The sequence below is a fragment of the Mesoplodon densirostris genome, chromosome 16 (assembly GCF_025265405.1).
Source record: "Mesoplodon densirostris isolate mMesDen1 chromosome 16, mMesDen1 primary haplotype, whole genome shotgun sequence".
Lineage (NCBI taxonomy): Eukaryota > Metazoa > Chordata > Mammalia > Artiodactyla > Ziphiidae > Mesoplodon > Mesoplodon densirostris.
Genome location: NC_082676.1, coordinates 27,954,005 through 27,954,626, shown reverse-complemented (window position 1 = coordinate 27,954,626; position 622 = coordinate 27,954,005).

Below are 622 nucleotides of genomic sequence, written 5' to 3'. Positions count from 1 at the left end.
CCCGCCAGGCGGCCTGCTGGGGGGGCCAGCATTTGCCTCTCAGCGTGTCTAATCCAGACCAGATTTGTAGACCCCATGGGCCTGGGATCAGGCTCCCAGGGGGCTGGGGTCAGAGGGTAGGCCAGCAGGGCCTGGAAACCGGGGAGGTGCTATGGGTGAACTGGCTGGAAGGCAGGAGACCTGGCCTGGTCTAGCTTGGTCACTGCTCCTGTGTGACCAAGGGTGGGTGTCTGCCTCTCTCTGGGCCTTGGTTTTCCTCATTTTAGCACAGCCTGCACACAGTAGACCAGAAGGGCTTTGTAAACTGGGACAGACTAGCCTTATGGGAGGGAAGACTGGTAAAATTTAGGAGTTGGTGTTTTCTGAATGCCCAGATCCTCTAGGCTTGGAAAAGTGCCTGACTTTTTTTGAGGGCCTACAAGGTGTCAGGCCTTGGTCTGCACACTTTACATAAGTTAATTAGTGCAGCCTACTCAACAAGTTATTGCTCCATTTTATAGATAAGGAAACTGAGGCACAGAGAACATGCCCACGTTCACCCGGCCCCTGGTAAGCAAGTGGATTTGAACCGGGTGTTCTGTCTGCAGAGCCCCACTGGGTTTTCAACCACTGGTCAACACCC